Source organism: Equus asinus, chromosome 2, assembly GCF_041296235.1.
Source record: "Equus asinus isolate D_3611 breed Donkey chromosome 2, EquAss-T2T_v2, whole genome shotgun sequence".
Lineage (NCBI taxonomy): Eukaryota > Metazoa > Chordata > Mammalia > Perissodactyla > Equidae > Equus > Equus asinus.
In genome coordinates, this window is record NC_091791.1 from 96,345,039 (window position 1) to 96,368,311 (window position 23,273).

The following is a 23,273-nucleotide window of genomic DNA, read 5'->3' on the forward strand; positions in this document are numbered from 1 at the left end:
GCTCGTGAACCACAGCCCACACCAGACTTGTACGGAATGCGAGGTGCGGAGCAGTTTCACATGTTCTCTGAGACCCTGGTCTGCGGCGAAACCTGGAACAAAACAGCCATAGAGAAATTTGAGTGTAAACAGAAAATGGAAACACATGTGGGGAACGTCGCTGGAAAGAATCGGAACGCTTGATAAATGTTGATCATGATTCGAAGGATATTTCGCTTCTGTGTAGGCTGACCTGGAATAGAGTCAGGTGATCCGCGTGCTTGGCACACAACCAAATACGAGAAAGTGACCACAGTGAGAGACCGGACTTGGCAGACTCGGCAGACTCGGCAATTAGGGGGCGTCTTCCTAAGGTGTGTGTAGACTATTGGCCAACAGTGAAGATGGCCACGCCTGGAAGATGTTCTCCTGTATCAGCATTTCGATCCACCGAGCGTAGCACAAGCCTCCAGGTCCTGGTAACAAAGTGCTGTTTCCTGGAATCCCAAAGTGGAGCTGGAAGGGCCCCGGGGGGTCATCTGGCCTCAGTTTCCTTTCAGACAAGAGCCCCTCCCTTTACAGGGAGGCATCGCCATCTCTGGGCGTTTGGTCAAACACGTTCAGGGGCAGGAGGCTGGTTACTGCAGATGCTCTGTTGTGGGATCATGCTCCGTGTGGTGACTGTTTTTGGAGCCTCCTTGTTATTTCTTCCATCTTCCCTGTTCACCTTCTGAAGCCTCGCTGAGTAAGTCCAGTTCCCGTTGGCCAGGACAGCCCCATAGCTCTTGCCGGGTGGCTCCTGTCTGGTCCTGGGGCTGCTAACTGGTGTGGGGACATTGACTGAGATGGCTGAGGAGAGCCCACATCGTGATCGCGGGAATGCTCTCAGGTCCGCCTCACAGCTCTAGACCAGGCTCTAGGGCGGCCGACATGTCGCCAGCAACTAGGACCGCTTGTCTCTTCTTTTCCCATATTTATGCCTCTTATTCTGTTGTATGATTGCATTTGATAATCCTTCAGTACATCTGTGATTCTGCATCCAAAAGGCATGTGGATCTGGGTTTTTTCCACATTCCTACCACGTCCGTCTTGGTCTAGGCCGCTGTGTCAGTTTCCTGGAGGCCGCCATAACCTCAGACTGGGGGGCGTAAATGGCAGAAGTTTATTTTCTCACAGTTCTGGAGGCTGGAGGTCTGGGATCAGGGGTTCCGTAGGGTTCGCTCCCTCTGATGGCTCTGTTCCAGGCCTCTCTCCTTGGCTCGCACATGGCCCTCTTCTCCCTGGGTCTTCATCTGCCCTCGTGTGTGTCTGCGTCCTGATTCCATCTTCTCATAAAGACACCAGTTACACAGAATTAGGGCTCACCTTAGTGACCTTATTTTGACTTAATTATCTCTTTAAAGACCCAAATACTGTCATGTTCTGAGGTCCTGGGAGTTAGGACTCCAACACATGAGTCTGGGGGCAGGGGGACACAGTCCAGCCGTTAACAAACACCATCGTCTGTCATCTGAGTGACTTAAATCGCCCCTATGGCGCCCGCCACGTCTCCTCTGTTCCTCAGTCCCATCTCCAAAGGGCAGTGGAGATGGGAAATTGCGTCATGTCACCCCTCTGCTTGGTCTTTCAACGACTGTCTAATAACTCAGAATCCAGACTCTGACAGGTCACACAGGCCGTGTATGACCCGGTGCCTTTTGATCTTTACAGTTTCTCTGCTATCTCCTTGCTCGCCGTGTTTCAGCCACATTCACGGTTCAATTCCAACACCACACCTCTTCCTGGCCTCTGGGCCTTTGCGTGTGCGTTTTCCTCAGCCTGCGACGTTCGCCCCACTCTTCAACAGAGGAGGGATCCTTGTGGCGCTGAGGTCTCAGCTTGAATATTTCTCAGTGCAGACAGCCCCGGCGTCTCTAAGAGAGGTGCCCCCTCTTCTCTATCTCAGCCTTCCAGTTTGGCGTTATCACAACCTTTACAATCACTTGCAGTTATTTTGTGATTTCTTTCTTTTCTACTTGAGATCAAATTCTGAGATTTGCTTATTATAGTATTTCTTAAACCCAATACAATACCAGGTGCATAGTAGGCACTCGAATAATATTGAATAAATTGTCAGGATCTCTAACACGGTGTTGAATCATGATAATATTGGCAGCCGCATCTTGTTCCCGAGTTTAACACGGATGCCTCTAATTTTCCACCAGTTATGTATTAAATATGCTGTTTATTCCAGGTTTCTGATAGAAATGTCTAGCAGGCACTGCTGGTTCCCTAACATCCTTATTCCTTTCTAACAAAACTCTGATTTTTGGGGGTGACTTGCACCCTTCCACAATGCCCTGTATTGTTTGAAATCTTGCTCTGCTCAGCAGCAATCAGTCTATGAACCAGCTTGTGGTGGAATTCTGGCTAATGAGACAGGAGCCTTTTGGGGGCTTCTAGACGAGGTTGCCTGTTTCCTAGACAGCCGAAGGAAACAGTCCTTTTTCTTGGGCACATTACTATTTTTGCAGACAGTGTTATGACTGTGAGGTGAACAAGCAAGGAGAAGGCAGAACCGTGAGACGTCGGGGGACCCAGGGAGAGAAAGCGCGTCCTTGATGACCTTGAGTTATGGAACTCCCCGTGCCTGGACCTCTTTGTTGTTTAAGACCGTTGATCTGGAGATTTCTAATACTTGTCCCTAAAACATCTTTCCTGAAATGTCGTTTATTAGGTTATTGAAGTTTTCCACTACGTCTAGTTTACTAAGGTGATATATTTTGTTAGTATTTTTTTCTAATCAGAAACTGGTTCAAATGCTTTTCTTCACTGTCTTTTGAGCTGGGGGTACGAGTTCTCTCTTTTCATCTGTTAAATAGTAAAACTTTCAATATATTTCCTGGGGTTGAAACGCCTTTGCCTTCCTGGGACAAATCAAGCTTGGTCGTGAGGTCATATCCACTTTAATGCACGGCTGGACTCAAAGGCTAATTAATTTTCTATTTGTGATATTTGCATCTATTCTCAAAAGTGACGGATGTCTGTAGTTTCGTTTTTATTTTTTGATTCTATCTTCCGTTTTGTGTATCTGGTAATGCTGATTTCATGCGACAAATTGGGAAGCATTTTATGTTTCTCTATTCTCGGGAGCAGTTTCTCAAAAACAGAATTTTCTCTTCGCTGAAGACCTGGTAAACTTCTTCTGTAAAACGATTTGAGTAGATCTTTTTGTCGCTTTTTGGAAGAGATATTTTAGTAGTTTTCCAATTTTTTGCATGATTTAAGTTTTTCAGTTCTTCCTGAGTTGATTTTAGTAATTAATCTATTCCTGGGAATTAGATAAATTTATCTATATTTTCAAATGTATTTCATAAGTTTGAGCATAATATTCTCGTATGATATTTAAATAGTCCTAGTATCTGTGGATATATAGTCCTCTTTGTTTTTTATTTATTTATTTTGCTGAGGAAGACTGGCCCTGAGCTAACATCTGTGCTGATCTTCCTCTATTTTGTATGTGGGTCACCACCACAGTGTGGCCACTGATGAGTGGTGTAGGTCTGTGCCCAGGACCCCAACCCGGGCCGATGAAGGGGAGCATGCTGAACTTAACCACGAGGCCATGGGGCCGGCCCCAATCCTCTTTATTTTGAATGTTGCATACTTGTGCTTTCTCTAGCTTTAAAAAATCAGATTTACCAGTATTTGCCTATTTTATCTCTTTTGAAAATTGTGATTCTATTGACACATTCTTCTCGGATCTTTGTTCGTTTATCTTGCGTCAGTGTCTGACTGTACTCAGCTCCTCCCTGAAATGTTAGCCTCACTTTTGTCCCCAGACATGAGTTTCCTGAGCTTCCTTCTCTCCACAGGCGTCTCGTGCAGCCCCCGGAGCTGGTTCTGCACCTCTTCCCACCCCAATGTTGCTGTGTCCGGGGGCTCCGTCCACAGAGCCCTTTCCTTTGTCTTCACCAGCTCTCTTGACAACCCGATCCAGAGTGTCTGTGCCAACAGCGGTCTGGGTCTGGGGTCTGGATCTAATGTGCTCAGAACCGAATCCCAACTCCGTCCCTTAACTGCTATGCAACCACAGGACTCTCAGACTTCTCTATGCCTCGAGTTCCTGAAGAAACAGAGATGGCCCCCATTTGAAGAGCTGTGTGAAGACAAATTCAGCTAATACTGAAAAGCCCTGAGAATAACAGAGCACACCTCAGTGCTCCATGAGTATTCGCTGTTACTATCGATGTTCAGTTCCATGTTTCGACACCTTCTACAAGCTGACGAGGCCCCGCACTTCTCCCTCTCTGGGCAGGCACCACCTTCACTCACTGGAAACAGCAGCACGGGCAGAACTTTCCTCTCTCCCAAGTCTCTCCAGCACCTCAGAAGTATCTGGCACATGGTAGGTGCTCAATAAAAGTGGAACATGTGATAATCCATGAATACCCACAAATACAGTGCCATCCTTTCTGGAAAGTTTAAAAGTTCAATTTTAGGGGGGTCCAGCCCGGTGGTGCAACGGTTAAGTTCGCACATTCTGCTTTGGCAGCCCGGGGTTCACCGGTTCGAATCCCGGGTGCCGACATGGCACCACTTGGCAAATCATGCTGTGGCAGGCGTCCCACATATAAAGTAGAGGAAGATGGGCACGGATGTTAGCTCAGGGCCAGTCTTCATCAGCAAAAAGAGGAGGATTGGCAGCAGGTGTTAGCTCAGGGCTAATCTTCCTCAAAAAAATAGTTCAATTTTAATAGTTAAGTCATAAAAGTATGATTATGAAAGGCTGGGAAAGAAGAGATCATCAATAATGTAATGGAAAACATAGTACATGCTCCAAGTTAAAAAGGTAAAAATATTGGAATCAATAGCTACTTGATCGAACCCACAAATATAAGTAAAAGAAGAAAAGAAAATACACTTACGTAAAATGAGTAACAAACATAAAGGAAGATAGAAGGAATAAAACCAACTAGCTCAGTAATTGCAATAAATCTCAGCAGGTTGAATTTTTTCATTAAAATAGATACAGATTATGATTTTTAAAAATATAGCCACATGTTATTTTTCAGAAAGACATTTAATACAAAGTTATAAAGAAAGCTTGAAAGTAAAGGGGTGGAAAAGAGATGCCAGGGCAAATACAAACAAAAAAGGGAGTGGAAGTTGAAATAATAATATCAAATGGGATAGAGCTTAAAGCTAAAAGCACTAAACATGATCATGAGCATTTAAAATAACAAGGAAGCACAATTTATGACGTTACTAGTCTTCATCTTCCTTCGCCCAGAAAGCAGATAAACAATATACCACCAAATAACTCAGTAACTAAATTCGTAAAGTACAAACTCTTTCAAATGCAAAGAAAGCTTCATCAAAATACAGATATAGTTAGACATTCTGGCATCTCTCAGCTTTAGACAGATCTGGGAGACAGAAAAGGCAGCAGTATTTTGGAGTCGCTGGTGCCGTTCCTGGGTAATCCCGGGTGAAATACACGGAGGGCAAGGAGAGACCATCCAGATGGCAGGAAGCAGGGCTAACAAGCAAGGGAACCTACTTACAAGGCTCGTCTTGGGCAGCCACGAGACGAGTAGACGTCCACACCCACGGCCGGCATCTGAAGAGTTTGATAGAGGCCTCACTTGGTTCAGCCCGCGGTCCAGAGCATCACAGTAACGCGTCACTCTCTCGAGGCTGCGTCCTTGCAGTGGCTCCTAGAGTGGGAACTGCGGGGGATGCACATTCCAAGGTGAGGAGCATCTGATCGCCTGGGTCCAGTTGGTGGGTCGGCTGGCGGTCATGTCCTCTCGACGACCTCCTCCAGCGGGTGCTCCCTCACAGATATTTCCAGCTCTGCCTCTGGGCACATGGCAGGATCACACTGGGAAGCTTACTTAAGATCATACATGAGGCCATGTGACTGATTCTGGCCAATAAGTGTGAGTGGAGATGTGTTCCTCGATTGGCACAGTTTGAGATAATTAATAAGAAACAAATTTTGAAATAACACTGAAGTCAAAGGAAAATTAAAAGTAGGGATTGATAAAGATATAATCTGAACCTATTAAGGTAGAAGAATAGGATAAATAGATTCTGATTTTTTTCTTTGAAAAGACTGTGGTGAGCTGGATCAAGGGAAAATGAAAGAGAAAACATATAGGCAAGATAAGGAACTGAAAAAAAAAGTTTTTAGAGCAGCCTTTTCACAACAGCCAAAGGTGAAGGCAACAAAAGAGTCCATTGATGGAGGAATGGGCAAACAAACTGTGGTACAAATAATACAATGGAATATTATTCTGCCCTGAAAAGGAAGGAAATTCCAGTACACGCTGCAACATGGGTGAAACTTGAGGACTTTGTGCCAAGCAAAGTAAACCATCCACAAAAAGACAAATACTATCTGATTCCGTTTACATGAGGCACCTGGACCAGTTAAACTCATAAAGACAGAGAGAGAATGGTGGTCACCGAGGACTAGGGAAAGGGGAAATGAGAAGTTCTTGTTTAATGGGTGTAGAGTTTCAGTGTAGCCAAAGGGAAAGAGTTCTGGGGACGGATGGTGGTGATGGCTGCACAGCAATGTGAATGTGCTTAATACTGCTGAACTACACACCTGAAAATGGTTAAATGGAAAACCTCATGTTGTGTGTAATTTTATCACAATTGACAAAAACAGACAAGAACTCCAGAAACGGTAATTTTAACGCTATATTCGATTCAGCAACAAATTCAAAACCTAGGGGAAACAGGTGATTTTTGAGCAAAACAGATCCAGCAACAGGGACTCTAAGAGAAGCAGGAAGCATCAAATATTGTATAAGAGATTGAAAAAGCAATTAAAGATTTACCAGCATAAGAGACCACACAACTGTGTGGGTTTCCCGCTGGATCTTAGCACACCTTCACCTCGACAAACTGCTCCAATATTATTTAGACCGTCTCAGAGCACAGATGGTACCTCTCGACGTGGCTGCAGGTTGGAATTGCCTGTGAGCTTAAAGAATGCTGATTCCTGGTCTCCCCTCCAGAGAGGTCTCTGAAGGGATCAGGGTGTGGCCTGGGCATTAAATGTTTTTTAAGTTCCCCCTGTGACACTTATATGCAGCTAATGTTAAGATCACAATTTATAAACAAACATGGAAAAACTCCAAAATCATTTATTCAAGCCTGCCTTCTTTCAATACTAAAATCCGATTTTTAAAAATAGTATAAAAAGATAAATCTATAGCCCACGCTCACTTACGCAATAGTGGCATAAATTTGAATTAAATATTTTCAAACAGGATTTTGCAACTTAAAAGAATGACGCACTATGGTTGAGTAGGGTTTACTATGGGATGAGAGGGTGATTCAGCACCGGGAAATGCACCCACATCATTCGTTATATTAGTAACTTGAAAAATAGAACCCCAGGGATCATCATAATAGGTGCTGAAAAGATAAGACATTTGACAAAATTTATTAGTTTCCTCCATTCTCCCCAATAAAATTCTGAGTTAAATAGAAGTAGAAGAAACTGTTGAAATATACAAAAGACTGTTTACACAAAGCCAATATGAAATGTTTTCTAAACGGTAAAAAACCAACTTTAGTATAATCGAGAATTAGGGACGCCCACAGTCACTATTATTATTTGACATTGTTGTAAACAGTTTTAGCCAATGAAACAATAACAGAAAATGAAATAATTGGCATTAACACTGGAAAAGAAGAGATAAAGTTATCTCTTGGTGCTGATGTAATTAGATCTGGAAAGCACAGGTACGAGAACACCATCAGGACGAACGGCAGAGTCACGTGAGTGGGATGGTTGATGTAAGGAAAGTAGCTTGTCTCTTGTTTAGTAGCAAGAACCTAGAAATGTAAATGAGGGAAATATTCCACTTAAAAGTAGTAACAAAGTACAAAACTCTTGGGAATAAATTTAACAAGAAAAGTAGAGGATCTAGCCGAAGAAAACTATAGATCTAATCGAAAAAACAAAAAGATGTCTAAATAAATGACATAGATAGGGAATGTAATAATGAGGTGTCGATTTTCTCAAAACTTAATATAACTTAAATGCAATTATAATTAGAATCCCAACTGGAACTTTTCTTAAGTTGAATAAAGGATCTTAAACTTCATATGGAAGAATAAAAGTGCAAAGAGAGCTGAAAATTACAGGAAAAAGAACAGCAAAGGGAAACTCCCTACACCATCTCAGAACATACTCTCAAGCCAATACGATCTGATCAATATGGCATCAGTATTGGAGAAGGATAAGAGTAGTGAAACTGAATGCACATGAGGTGACCATATGGATGAGAACTTATACGACAAAGCTCATCTACAAGTTAAGAGGCAAAAGGTGGTACAAGTAATTGGCTAAATGTCTGGAAGAAAGTGAAAATGGATGTCCATCTTATGACATACTCAATAGTAAATTCCAGAAAGATGAGTCAACAAAACTGTTGAAACAACAAAAATATTCCAGGGAAATGTATGAGATTCCATACGCAATGTAAGTGTGGGAAGGTCTTCATCAAGACTGGGCATCCAAAGGGTAAAAAAGAACATAAATGTCTAAAAATGAAGCACTTTTCTAAGGCGGAAGATACCATACATCAGTCAACAGATAAATAATAGATCTGGGGAAAGTAAGTGAAATCCATTTGACAGATGTAACTATTTATAAAAAAGTACTCCTGCAAATTGAGAAGAGAGTGTGAAATAATCCACAAGAAAAGTGAGCCAAGTGTATACACTGATAATTCACAGTACAAGGGCTCCAAATGGCCCAAAAACTAAGAAAAGTTCCTCAAATTCACTAGTAGTCAGAGAAATGAAAGTTGAATTAATAGAATGAAACAGCACGACATTTTCATAGACTAGTAAAAGTGAATAAAGAGATCTATAGCGGTTGCTGGTAGAGACCTAGAGAAAAGGTCCCCTCATATGTCACTGGTGGCGAGGTGAGATATTCATCTTTTGTGAAAAGCAGTCTGACAACATCTATTAAAGTAATGCATAGCTTTTGAACCGGAAACTCACTCTTGGGCAAATTTTCTCAAAAACAAAAGCCACAAGACCTAGGAATCTATACACGCAGACATTTATCACAGCATTGTTACTTGTGGCAAAAATGAGAAAGAAATGTGATGCCCCTCATAAGAATGAATTAGAGCCATACCAATTGGTTTGGAAAACTATCCACGAAGTGTTTTTAGGTAAGAAAAGAAGCAAGAAGATATATTATATAATTCAATTATTGCAAAACAAACAACTCGCTCCAAACAAAAGACCGTGTGTTTGTGTATATGAATAGAATTATGTGCGTGTACACAACCGTGTATATATTATTAAGCAAGTAGATAAGCTTAAGCATAGTTACAGTGAATTAAGCATCTAGAGGACTAAGTATGTGCATATGTTTGTATTCAGAATAAGATGCGCGTGTGTATGCATATGATTAAATACACATATGTTTATGTAAATATACGTGTATCTATGTATATGGGAACAGGAAGATTGACTTATCCAGGAGCAATAATATATGATCAGTATATTATTGGGCATCATTGGGGGTATACATACACAAGTGAGTGGATGAAGTTGAGACTGGACTTGCACATAAAGTGGGGGAAGAGCTGAGGTCAGAGTTGTGGTTGTGGCTGTAGATGGGAATGGAGCTAAAGCTGTAAGTGTGTATGCGGTTGGGGACCTGGATCTGGATAGGATTGATGGCATAAAGCTGGATGTGAATGAGATTCACGTGACGATCTATTTTCTATACAATTATATATAAGACTTGATAGCTGGAGCTCCATGGATTTTTGAATATAGATTTTCTGACTGTAAAGGATTATTAATTAAATTTTGTATCTATACCAGAGTAGGATTTTGATTCCACATTTGTTTAAGATCTTGCTTAAGTATGTATTTAACTATGTAAACCTACATGGGTACAGGAATATGTATACATATTTTCACATATAGACAGACACATATATAAATGTATCTGTCTTTCACATCATAAAATTATAAAAATTCACTTCTAAATATTTTAATATCTAGTAGCTTGTAAATGTATCTGTGTAGAAATTCACAGATTTGTGTGTGTGGACTTGTGTTACTCCATGCCTATCTATACAGGAATATATAGACATATATACATATCTCTACTCCTCTAATGGATTATGTAAATATACCTGAATCTTCATAAAGGATTATGCAAATTGCTTATTTGCAAAATGGTATTTGGTTAAGATCATGTAAATATGCGTATGTCTTTAGAGGGTGACTCAAATATTTTTTCTCTGATTCTGTATCAGATTATGTAATGAATTTTATGTCTATAACACATTATGTAACCTGACCTATAGAACACGATACGTGACTAGCCTCTGTACGGTGTTCTGTAAATTTATGGGTGTTTGTTTAGCATTAGAAAAATGTTGCCAGATCATTAATTGTATTTGTTGGGAGTATATAAACATATCTTTATAAGATTGTATATGTCAATTAGTATCTATAACTTTGTATGTTTTGTATTAATTACTGTCTCACTGTGGTATCATTTAAAGTACTGGTTTCTGTTCCTTTAACGGATCATGAAAATGTCTGTGGGTCACTCTTGATATACGATTAAGTAAATAGAGCTCCCACTTAGATCTATGTGGGATTATGCATCAATACATGTATTTGAAAGTATATAGGATTATATAAATGTGTCTGAATATGGAACTTGTTTAAAATCATGCAAATTTTATATCTAGTATATTTTATATCTGTATATCTAGTGCAAGATTAGGTAAGCTCATTAGTATATATATGTGTAAATACATCTGTATTTGCGTATGTATAGTATCTATTACCTCTAAGAATGTCCAAACATGTCAGTATCTGTATGCAATTATACAGTATCACATGGCAGTTTCCTTTTCTATTTCTAACTCTGAGGATAAGATGCAGGTCTCTGCACTAAATGTTTATGAAAATAAATCTATATTTTTATCTAGGAGTGCCACTCTGTTGGGTTAGCTTATCCTTTTTGATTTCCTTTATAGGATTCTCTGTTCTGGTTAGGCATTCAAGTTTTCTATGTGGCAAATATAGTTTTCCCTTTTGTTTCTTATTTTTAACTCTAACTATGATATCTTTTGATAAATATTAGTATCTTAATATCAATGCAGTTGAACTTACAAACTGTTTTAAAGGTTAATGTTTTCGTTTCTTGTCTATACAGTTCTTCCTTATCCCGAGATCATGAAAATATTTGCCTCTATTTTCTCTTGTGTGTGTTTTACATTTCAGCCTTAAATCCAATGGAAATTGATTTTGTGCATCAGTTAGATTGGAATCCAGTTTCATTTTTTTCACATGGGTAATCAGTCGTTCCAGAACCATTGAATGAATACTCCATCATTTCCTTGGTTATCTGCTGTCAACGAAAACAATCCATAACCAATCTATAAATGAAAACTTGGGTGAGTTTATTCTGAGCTAAAATGTGAGGACCACGGCCCCGGGCTTTTCTTCCCAAAGGAAGAAAGGGCACTAAAGAAGTGGGGTGCACAGAGTGGTTATATACCCCCAGAGACGATGTTTCACATGTGATTGAAATGTCCCTTTTACAATAGTCACAAGACTGCTCTGTCGGCACAGTGATGGATGGACACAGCAGGTAGTAGGTCTGCTGTTTCTGTGGACACAGTAGGGTGGCAGGTCTGTTGTCTTGAGCTGGGTGGTCACAGATGAGCTGGGTGGTCAAAGGTGAGCACAGCCATCAGTTCCTAGCCTAAGGAGAGATGCTTATCCTTAAGGAAATGCCAATGTGGGGGGATGTTGCAACTTTATCTTAAGGGCATTTGTTCTTGCCATAGGAAATGTTTAAAGCAGATCTATGATGCATGTTCAGCGGCGACGTCAGGCCCTTCTGGAAAAACAAAGTCAGGCTGACTTCGATTTACACCAAATGCCTTCCTCATAGACTCCAATAGATCCTATTGCTCGCCATTTCTATCTGTCACTGCGATGCACCTCAGGTATGTATCAAATTAGCCCGTATGTGACTTTGTTTCTGGTTTCACCATTAGGTCAGATGGTCAGTTTTTCTGTCCCTGTGCCTACATCACATGACTGTAGCTTTATAGGTCTTTGATCTGGTGTGGCAATTTCCCCCACTTTATTCTCTATTCGGGCTCGATTCCTGGGACTGAATACTTTTAGAATCAGCTTGACAAGCTCTGGAAAGAATCCTATTGATGTTTAGATTGTAATTGTATTAAATCTATAGATTAATTTGGGGAGAATTGACATCTTTGTGATATTGAAACTTTGTATCCATGAAGACGGGATAGGAACATGGTCACTTTTAATGTCTTTCAGTAGAATTTAATAAATATTTTCATATAAGTCTTGCACGTATCTTATTAAATTTATTCCTGGGAGAGGTATATGTATATATTGCTATTACAGATGGTATTTTAAAATCACACTTTTAAATTGTTGTGGTCTATGGAATCTGCAATGACTGTATATTGATCTTTTGCCCATTTTGATAAACCTCCTTGTGTCAATTCCAACAATATATTTGCTCATTATTTGGGATTTTATGTGTAGACAATCATGATTTCTAAATGATGATAGTGTTGTTTCTTACTTTCCAATTCCTTACTTCTGCCTTAATTTAAAAGCTATCTATTTATCCATCTGTTTGTTTGATTGTACACACGGGTATGTAAGTGTGTGAGTACATCTTTTGTCCAACTAGGACATAGGATAAAACTTTGATTAGAAGTGGTGATAATGGGCATCCTTATCTTGTTCCTATTTTAAGGAGATTACTAACATTTTAGCATTAAGTATGGTATTTTGATATAGTTGGTTTTTTTTTTTAATAGAAACCCTTTAACAGGTTAAAAAAAAAGTATCCCTTTTATTCCTAGTATGCTAAGGATATTTTTTTTATCCTGCTTGGACGTTGACTTTTAGTCAATATTTATGGTGTCTATCGAGGTAATCATATTTTTATTTTTCCCCTTATTTAATGTTTCTCTAGTTAACTACATTAACTTTGTTTTTTCACTTTTTGTCATGAAAATTTCCAAACATGTATGAGAGTACGATGGTATAACGAACCCCCATGTGTTCATCATCTAGTGGCAGCCAGTATCAATGGCTTGTCCACCGTGTTTCAGTTACTCCCTCCCCCAGCAGACATCCCACCCACTGTTTGAGTGCGTTAATGCAGAAGTCACGCCGTTTCACCCAAAAATATTTCAGAATGCACCTGAAGGAAATTTTTCTTTTGTTTTGCTGCTTTTTAAAAAGTCTATAAAAATATTCCCTTCTTGTCTTTATGTCACGGACTTGCGGAAACTAACTCAGGGATTTGGCGATTGCTTCTTCGTGTGGTCATTTAACTTGTTTCTCTCTCACGTTTCCTGTCGCCTGTAGTTAAGACGCAAGGTTCCAGGTTCAGGTTCAGCTTTGTGAAGGACACTTCCCAGGTGGTGCCACCAACCTCCGACTGCAACCTGTTGACTGGCTTTAAGGCAAGCTGAGATGGATCACGGGCTCAGAGGGCGTCAGCATCCTTCTTCCATTACACGCTTCCATCAGCCCTTCACCTGGTGGCTGTAGCATCTGTCGACGATGTGGCTCAGATCCGCTACTTCAGCACAAGTTGCGCAGTGCTGGTTTTCTAATTGTGTCATTCCTTCCGCATTTACATGTATGGATTTTCCCAATGTGAAATCACTTAAATTACTGGAATAACCCAACTCTCCCATTATAATCTTTTTCTCTGTTGCTGAATTCAGTTTGCCGGTATTTTGTTTAGAATTTTTGCATCTATAGTTAAGTATAAAATTACCTATAATATTTCTTTCAAATGCTATTCTTTTTTGCAGGGTACCAACATTACACTAACATCATAGAATGAATCGGGGATATTCTATCTTTGTCAATTCTCTTCAATAGTTTGTATAAAGTTGGAATAATCTTTCCTTAAAAAGCTGGGACTTGCTTGGAAAACATCTGGGTCTGGTATTCTCTTTGTGGTAAGTTAAGTACCAATTCTGTTTCTGTATTGCATTAAGAACTATCAGTCTTTCTATTTCTTCTTGGTTTCAGTTTTTGTAAATTATTTTTTTTTTAAGAATCTGCACATTTTATCCAAGATTTAACCTTATTGGTGAGAATTTCATTTTTTAATCCTTTAAATATAAATGTTTTTGTTCCTAACATTGTTTATTTGTGCCTTTCCTGTGTTTTCTTGGTCATTATCACCAGAATTGTGTCAATTTTATTAGATTTCTCAATGAATCAACCTTTGGCTTTCATAATCCTTTTTGTTTTGTTTAACTTTCTTTCCATTTATTCAGTTTTTTTCCTAATTTTATAAGTTTATGCTTTGTTAACTTTTATCCTTTCCTCTTTCCAAAAATTAACATTTTAGATCATAAATTTGCCTCAAAACAGAGCCATTACTCTATTCCACATGTTGAAATGTAGTATTTTAATTGTTATTCAGATTTTAGGCTTTTTTTTTTTTTTTTTTTTTTTTTAGTAAGGAAGATTGGCCCTGACCTAACATCTGTGCCAATCTTCCTCTATTTTGTGTGTGGACATTGCCACAGCACGGCTTGATGAGCTGTGTGTAGGTCTGCCCCTGGGATCCGAACCCACGAACACTGGGCTGCTGAAGTGGAGCATGTGAACTTAACCACTAAGCCCCTGGGCCTGCCCCAGTTTTAGGCATTTTTAAGTTTCTATTTTTATTTCTTCTTTGACCCAGGAGTATTTAGGAAGAATATTTTTATCAATCTTTACTTTCTATTTTTGTGGCTATATTGTTAGGTACACACATGTTAGGAACTGTTGTGTATTCTTGTGAATTAAAACTTTCCTCACCGTATAGGTCATCTCTTATCCAGTAATACCTTTGTCTTAAGGTCTATATTGTCTGATTAACTTCCGTATTACATGCAATTACCACGACTTTCTTGTGATTTATTATTGTGTGGTAAACCATTTTTCATCCTTTTACTTCCAATTTTTTTCTTTCTTTTAGTTGTGCTGTTTGTAAACAGCTTACAACTGAATTTTACTTAATTTAATCCAACCTGATAGTCTTGGCTTTTTAAATGGTGAGTTTAATCCGTTACATTTCTCATTATTATCACTATATTGATATATTTGGACATTTTCTACCACTTTGTTCTTTCTATTTCTCATATTTTTGTTTTATGATTTTTTTTCCCTTTTTCTTGGCTTTATTTTTAATTTGATTATGATTTTATTTCTTACTCTTCTTCCTGCAATGGATGTTATATACTTTACTTCTATTTTTAATAGTTATCCTTAAGAATATGCTATGAATAACTAATAAAGTCTAAAATTAATCTATATGTGACGTTCATAAATTGAGGATATTAGAAGCTTTAATTATCATCATTCCCATGTCAATCAGCCTAGTTGTTCTGTGATAACACGAACCTCAAAATCTCTGTTTTACAATCACTAAAGTTTCTTTCTCTCTTGAGTTACCTATCTGTCATGATTTGGCTGGGGACTGTCCCGTGTCTTTTTTATGCATTTCAGGCTGACAGAGCACTTCAACCTCGGAAACTGTGGTCTCACAGAAGAGGCAAAGGGGAAATTGGAAAAGTGGATGATGGCTGCTAAAATTCCCATTCAGAAAGAGCATCCATCACTCACACCCACATTTCACTTACCAAAGGGAGTCACACGGCCCAACCTGACACCAGTGGGCTGGATACACAATTTTCTTACAAGAAGGCTCTGCAAATATCTTCAAGATAATACCACCCCTCAAACTCGTCTTCTCTCCTCCTCACACAAAATCTGCTCGTCACCCTCTCCGGGAGACGCTCCCGTGCCTTCGCTACGCTGGGCTCCACGTTCAGACTCTCGCGGTGTTTTTTCCTCTAGTGCTTTCTCCTGACCGAGAGCTGCGAAGTGGTGGGACACATTATGCATCCAGAACTCAGCAAACTGTAGTGACACAGGGACGGAAGAGACGCCGTCAACAGCCACGTTCCGGAAGAATGAAGCTCAGAGCAGGCCGTCTTCCACTGCGGTTCTGAAATCATATTGTGCCAACATTGCAGGGACTTCCCGTTCTGGGGCGGGCACATTCCTTGTCTGAGCCCAGTTCATTGTCCTCGGAGCCTCTTAGCTCTGTCCTCTGGAGGCCCTCGCTTTCCCGTTTCTCTCCTTGACCACGTCTGAAGAGAGCGTTGAAGAATAAGCTGTCCTTGGCGGCTGAGCATCTTTCCCTGCCTGCTTCCTGCTCGTGGAGGGCTGTGGCGATAACTGGGTCTGGGTTTTGATCAGTCAGATTCTTTCAGTCAAGGCTGGTGGCTCCATGACAGTAACACCCACTAAAAACTTAGTTGGCTTTTATCTGTTTGATTCTGGTCAGCTCCATATGCCAACAGTGACACCCTGAATTATTTTTGAGACATGACTAGCTTGAGCACATTGAACTTTCGTGGAGGAACCACGTCCTTATTCTGGCTTCCTTAAGTCGTTATGTCCAACCTACGCATTTATAAGGTGCTTCCTTCTTCAGAGGTTTTAACAAGAAGCATCAGGTCTAAGATATTGTGACCTTGTTCCAAGGTCTAGTATTTTTTTAACCTTTCTTTTGCAAAATTTCAGATTTACACAAAGGTGGTAAGAATAATATAAGAAATTCCCTTATATCCTTTCCCCAGATTCACCAACTATTAATATTTTGCAGTATTCACATTTTCTCTCTCTTTTAGACTTTTCTTCTTTGCTTGCCAGCTTCAGACACACACACACGTGCACACACACATCACTGTTGCTGAACCATTTGAGAGAGTAAGTTGCAGGGGTGACGTTATACTCCTAAATAGCTCAGCATGCAATGAGGACATACTTTATATATCCATGGTATAATGATCAAATTCAGATAATTTAACATCGATGCAAGATTTTTATCTAATGTATACTCCATATTTAAATCCATCCAGTTATACCAAGAATGCTCTTTATTTTTCTAATCCAGGATCACAGATTGCATTTAATTCTCATGTGTCCTTAGGGTCCTTTCTTTAATGTCGTTAATGACGTTGATTTTTTAAAGAGCTGGGGTCAGCTGTTCTGTTGAATCTCTCTCGGTTTGGGTCTGTCTGATTGTTCAGTCACAGTTACATTCAGTTCACGCATTTTTACAGAAATGCTGCGCCAGTGATGTTGGGTCCTTCTTACCGCCCTGCCTCAGGGTGCTAGGTGTGCTCATTGCTACTGGACGAGGTTAGATATCAGTCGGTTTTTGTTGTTCAAAGGGTTAGAGATAAGGAATAGCTGTGTGTTTCAGTTTGCAATCCTGGAGTTTCTAGACCCTAGACCCTTCAATCTCTTTAAGCGGGCAATCCCTTTTGTGACTTCCTCTCTTTGTTCTCGTACCTTGTCAAATGCAGCCGATGACAAGAAGACCTGCTGCTGCATTCTGCTCTCCAGTCTCTTTGCCTGAAGTCATCAGCTCGTTGGGTATGTTACCTGCTTTCCAAGCCATCAGGGAAACCGTCTGACCACACGTTTCACCACTGAGTAATGTGAGTCTCATCTCTTCAGTCTCAACACATCGCTCACCGCTGTCTGGCCCCGAGGACAATGCCGTGTAACTTCTGCTCTGTTGGACTGGTAGCAGCCTGTTCCCACTACCATTATCTGTATCAGTCACCTCAGGCCAAGATATGGTGTTGTGTGAAAACGGACGATTGTTTGCGTTCTCTTTCTGGGTTTGCAACTTAGCACAGCATAAAGACTGTGGAAATAATAGGAGGAAGCTAAGATGGACTCCGTAAAACGTTAGGTTTCTATAGCTTTCTAATAATTAATTCTGCTACTAGGAATCTATCCTGTAAGAAATATTTGAACATATGCACAAAGATGAATATGCAAAGATGTTTCCTTTAGCATTGTTTACAATAGTGGAAAACGGAAAAGCACTTAAATGGCTGCCCACAGGTGGTGCAGCCCTACTATGAGATACTTTGCAGCCTTTAAATAGGACGCGGTGTCTCTATAAGTCCTGCTATAGCAACATCTCTAAAACTAGTGTTCAATGGAAATACATCCATGAATGAAAACATAAAAGCTGAACTGTAATTCCGTTTGTGTGAAAACAAGAACAAGCTACAACATCCTGTGTGTGTGCACATATGGAATGTACGCGTGTGGAATGAAATCTGGAAAGATACACACCAAACTGTTGGAAAATGTTTACCTCAGAAGAGAAATATGGGAAGAGGGGGGTGGGGATTATGAAAGGGGATTTTAGCATTTTATTCTAGATACAGCTCTATTGTTTAAACTTTTATAAAAATATATCATTGTCTTACTTACATAAGTTGATCACTGGAAAAATAGTATAATTTGTAACTAATAGGCATAATGAACATTTAAAGGCAATGAGAAGGTTGAGATGAGAAAGAACGAAGTGTAAGGAGGAGACGCTCGTAATCGCTGTCATCAAAACACTGAGACGTCTCTCAAGGTGAGGAAGTCCCACCTCTGTTTTGTGTACGGCCAGAGAGCAGGAAGACGGCAAAAATAAAGTCAGTTCGTCTCTCAGAACTATCTACAGATAGGACAAGCCACCTGCCGGAGACCGTAAATTCATGCTCTCGGGGATTTTGAGGAGTAAATCCAAACTGTAATAAAAATAGGGACTAAAAGACGTTTAATCTAGATGGCTTTTCATCTGGAAGGTTCTTGGACAGCCCCCATTCAATTTTTGATCGATTGCCCCTAGAAACCACTGCATATGCTCTGGAATTCATTGTTCTTGCCGCTGAGCTTTGGCTCCTGGAGAGGAACGTTTGATCCTGACTATTGATCCATTCCACTTTTAAATATCCTTTTGGTACCAAATTCCCTAAGAGCTCCTTTAGCAGGAAGACACCAGCCACACCGAAACCACCCAGCCTTCTGCAAGACGAGCATTATCTCTCGGGCTCTCCCACTGAGTTTGAGCCCAGGCACTTACTCTTCTAGGTTCCAAGGGAAATAAGGAGAAGCCACAGAGCATTGGATTTTAAATCCTTTTCTGCTCTCTTTCCCAAGGCAAGTATAGGTAATCTGTCCCACTTCCACTCGCATTTCATTGGCGAGAGTCCATCATACGGCCGTGTTCAACTTCAAGAGTGGGGAGCACCACACTCTTGTGTGAATGGAAGGGAAGAATAACAAGAAATATCTGTGAGCATTAGTAACATTTTTCATAATAAGACACCTTCGCCTCTTAGGGACAGCATATTATGTGGGGATTTCTAAAACCCTGTGCATTTTTTTCACTTTTAATGAACTCTATTTATTAGACAAGTTTTAGATTTATAGTAAAGTCAAGTGGAAAGTGCAGGGATTTCCCACATACCTCCTGCCCCCACACATGCATAGCCTCCCCCATTATCAACATCCCCCATTAGGGTGGTACGTTCATTACGATTGATGAGCCTACATTGATACATCATTGTCACTTAAAATCTGTAGCTTACATTAGACTTCATTCTGGGTGGTGTATAGTCTACAGGTTTGGATAAACATGTAATGACACGGATCCACCATTATAGTGTCATACAGAGTAGTCTCACTGCCCTAAAAATCCTGTGTTCCATCTATTCATCCCTTCTTCCCCCTCAGCCCCTGGCAACCACTGATCTCTTCACTGTCTCTATGGTTTTGCTTTTTTGAGAATGTCATAGAGTTGGAATCATACAGTATGTATGTAGCCTTTTCAAATTGGCTTTTTTCAGTTAATAATATGCATTTAAGTTTCCTCCACGTATTTTCATGGCTTGATAACTCATTCCTTTTTAGCACTGAATAATATTCCACTGTCTGGATGGACCGTAATTTATTTACGCATTCATTCACTGAAGGGCATCTTGGTTGCTTCCAAGTTTTGGCAGTTAGGAATAAAGTTGCTATAAACACCCATGTGCATGTTTTTGTGTGGACATAAATTTTCAACTTCTTTCAGTAAATAAGCCAAGAAGCACAATTACTGGATTGTGCAATAAGACATGTTTAGTATTGTAAGAAACCACCAAATTGTCTTCCAAAGTGTCTGCACCATTTTGCATTCCCATCAGCAGTGAGAGTTCCCGTCGGTCCACATCCTCATCAGTATTTGTTATTGTCAGTGTTCTGGATTTTGGCCACCCTGTGCCTTTTTCAAGCCCCTTGGTATATTGTTGAATCTAAAAAAATCAGTGGACTAGTGATGTCATGGTTCTAATTCTGGTTTAGTCTTGAGTTAAGTTACAGAATGATATTTAATACCATTCTGTATCAGCAATAAATAAATCCAATACTCAAGTTAAGGTAATTTTAGGAGGGTTTTATCTTAAGTTGGATTCATCTAGACAAGAATTTTAGTGCAAATGTTTACTTGGGAGGTGAAGAGGACCCCAGTAGGGAAATGAGGGTGCAATCGAGGGAGGGAAAGCGACTATCCTCACGGGTGAGGTAAAGTAAAAATGGCCACGAATTCTCAGGAGCAACCCAATCGAGAGGTGGAGTCCGTTTCCCCATCCCTTGAGTCTGGGCTGGCCTTATGACTCGGTTTGACCAACAGAACACAGTGGAAGTGATGCTGGGACTAGCCCTCAAGAGCTCTTGCTGTTTCTTCTCCTGCTCTCTTGGAAATACCCAGAGGAAGAAGCCTCATGAAGAAGCCCACACCGGCCTCCTGGAGGACGAGACCACGAGGAGCAGAAATGAGCCGCTCCAGCTGAGGACCCGTGAGCAACCTGCTACTGCTTGATCCTCCAAGTGACTGTGGTCAGATGAGTGGTCCCAGACAAGATCAAGAGAACCACGCGGGTAAGCCCAGTGAAAATTGCTGACCCACAGAACCACGAGCAAATCAAAGGTTATTATTTCAAGTCTCTAAGTCGTGGGTAGTTTTCCATGCAGGTTAACAGATGCAGTGACATAGATACAATGACAGAGACAACGGATCATAGTTAATTACACAGGAAAACAGTAAAATAGTAAGAAACACATGCATTAGAATGATCCCACTCAAGGACGAGGGAGCTGGGGTCTTTATTCACCAACTCTTGAGAGTCATTGGTTGAGATCTGCCCAGCAACGAGGAAGGTTAACGCCCCAGCACTTCTGGCAGCCACAGTGATGGGGAAGGCAGCCTTCCGAGGTTCTAGAAGAAAGTTCGCAGGATCAGCATGCAGGTATGGGCTGTTGGAGGTCAACCAGAGCACCAAGGGGTATGAGCCGAACGCCGAGAACAGCGGCTACTACACATTCTTAAATGACTCCACAGAAGTGCGGGCACAGCAGAGGAAAACCGTAAGAAGAGTATTAATATCGAGTACCACTACCCACCCCTACACCTGAAGAGGCAAGAGGAAGCGTGTTGCCAGGACCCCCTGAGAGGAGGGGCTACACAGAGAAGGCTCCCTGTCAGGAGCTGAAACCTTTGTCACAGGAGGCGGCCATCCTGCAAGGGATCTGTCGGGGCAGACAGAACTGCAAAAGAATTCTTGACCCGTGAGGACCCTGCCCAACCCCGGCGCTAAGAGACTTACACACACACACACGAGCATAGTTTCTAACAGCTCAAGGTCATGTCTCTGCAGTGACAGCTCCAGCCCCTTGAGCTCCTGCCTAGGAGAGCTCAAGCCGCCCGAAGAATTCACTGTTTGTTCCAGCCAACACCTGGACACGGGCCCCTGCCTTCCAGTCCCTGTGGAGGGTCAGAGCTTAACTTTGATAAGTGCCAGTAAGCAAACCCGGATGGACCAAACCTTCCTTTTCGCCCTTTCATACCTTTTCCCAGCACCTCCCAGCCGTTTAACACTCTCCTGCCTTGTGTTTTGGTGAAGTCATTTCACGACAGACTCTCTTCCCTGTTGCAATGGTTGTCGCTGAATAAAATCTGCCCCTACAGCTTCAACTAGTGTCCAGTTTGGTTTATCTTTGACAGACAATTATTTTGACTACGCTCTCCTCCTTTCTTCTGGTCGCCTGCTGGTGCTTTCCGTTGGTTGGGTCTAACCAGAAGTGAAAAGGCAGGGAGCTTGTTGACGTGGTCCACACAGAAGAGATGACTGGGTTGCAGAGTGAGGTGGAGAACGGTGGGAAGTGGGATCTGGAAGAGGAAATGGAAGACGTCCAGCACACATTCTCTGTGTGAAACTCGGTGTGGCCGTAGCCACTGTCTGTACCCATCCCTGCTCTCAGATCCTTTCATTTCGTTGCCTGTCTAAACGGCAAATCTGTGCACATAGGCTGGATTTGAGCCTCTCATGTGAACTGGTTGCCTAGGGAATCCTTCAGAGTAGGAAGGCACAGGGGGAGAGCGAAGGTTTCTATTTCTTACCATCGTTTTGGAGACAAAGAGAAAGTAGATGAGAAAAGGGGGTGATAATTGGCAACCTCGCACCCAGGCCTCTACATTTGAATTGGAGTTTATCTAAGACCCGCAAATCTCTAAGGTGAAGACAGCTCCCGGGAAGGAACCGTGGGAGAGGGCTAAGGCCTCAACTTTACTGATTAGTTTAAAAATCAAAGAATCTCTTGGCTTCTTCTAAGATTATGACATGCTTCTGGCTCTTTCCTCTTGCATTTTTCTAAGAGGGTGGACCATTAATTGGTTCCCTGGAGCACGGGCCGTGTGCACACCAAGGCCAGTAATGCCTGCAGCCCATTTCTGGTTAGAGGGGGCGAGGTTGGGATATGCCTGGAAGAGGCCAGGCTGTGAGTCCAGAGTGCTACTCAAACCCAAAGACCATGTTCTACTGCGAGTGCGGCTGAAAGCCCTGCCTTCAGGAAAATTCCAACCCTGGACCAAGCCCTTGGTCTGCTCTGCAGAGTGAGGGTTCTAGGGGCAAAGTGGTGGGGTACAGTCTAGATCCCCAATCTTACAAGCACTTCCACACGGTCAAGGATTAGCTAAAGCCTGCTGTCAATCCACTGAACCTCAGACCCATGAGTACTTCTCTGCACCTCGGTCAGTCAGTCGATTTCATCCATGAGGGTTGTTGCTCACATCCTTTCTTTGAACTCTCTGCATCCATCCTCCTTAGGGTCTTGTCTCTCTCTCTCTGTCTCTCTCTGTCCCTCTGTCTCTCTCATCTCTGTTTCTCCTTTTTCTCTCCATACTTTTGTCCCTTACTCTATCTTTATCTTATGTTGTCTTCCATGTCATCATTTAGCCACAGAGATATTTTCTAATGGGATACACTTGACCAAATAGAGATAACAGTCAGAATTTTTAAGCCAGAGAAGACCTTAAAAAGTGT

The 23,273-nt window shown here is 41.3% G+C and overlaps 1 long non-coding RNA gene across 1 annotated transcript in view; it reads left to right on the plus strand.

Annotated features, from left to right (window-relative positions):
• The window catches only part of LOC123281326 (uncharacterized), a 47,566-nt gene extending 25,660 nt beyond the window's left edge, over positions 1-21,906 (plus strand). The window contains exons 4-7 of the long non-coding RNA XR_006520744.2: positions 11,260-11,432; positions 11,829-11,990; positions 13,860-14,009; positions 15,553-21,906. This is a non-coding gene — a long non-coding RNA (uncharacterized lncRNA). The remainder of the gene's footprint in view (positions 1-11,259; positions 11,433-11,828; positions 11,991-13,859; positions 14,010-15,552) is intronic.
• The last annotated feature ends 1,367 nt before the right edge of the window (positions 21,907-23,273 follow it).